Source organism: Eurypyga helias, unplaced genomic scaffold, assembly GCF_000690775.1.
Source record: "Eurypyga helias isolate BGI_N326 unplaced genomic scaffold, ASM69077v1 scaffold8782, whole genome shotgun sequence".
NCBI classification, from domain to species: Eukaryota; Metazoa; Chordata; class Aves; order Eurypygiformes; family Eurypygidae; genus Eurypyga; species Eurypyga helias.
In genome coordinates this window covers 22,732-23,058 of record NW_010235276.1, presented here as the reverse complement: position 1 = coordinate 23,058, position 327 = coordinate 22,732, and the positions used below count along the sequence as shown (strand labels likewise).

Genomic DNA, 327 nt, shown 5'->3' with positions numbered 1-327 from the left:
CCCAGCGGGGAGCGGCCCGGAGCCGCCAAAGGGCGAGATCCCATTTGCTACCGGCTGTGAGGAGCACGACGCGCTCACCCGGCGCCAGAGCTCTGGCACCCCCCGAGGGGGAATCTCTCTCCTACCGCCTCCCGGCCCCCGGTTCAACTCCTCGCGCTGCGGATCGCGCTTAGCTCTCGCCCTCGCGCTGGGCGGCCGGCAGCACCCCCCTCGCACCCAGAGATGAGGAGGATTTCACCGTTACTTCTGTCAGCAAGCTTGGAGCACAAGCCCGTCAGGAACAGCAGCCATGCCCATTCGTGCAGGGACTTCATGAAGAGGCTCCGG

At 67.3% G+C, this 327-nt stretch overlaps 1 protein-coding gene across 1 annotated transcript in view; it reads right to left on the bottom strand.

The window, feature by feature from the left end:
• DFNA5 (deafness, autosomal dominant 5) overlaps positions 1 to 327 on the bottom strand; it is a 20,018-nt gene that overhangs the window by 312 nt on the left and 19,379 nt on the right. The gene's annotated exons all lie outside the window — the stretch shown is intronic.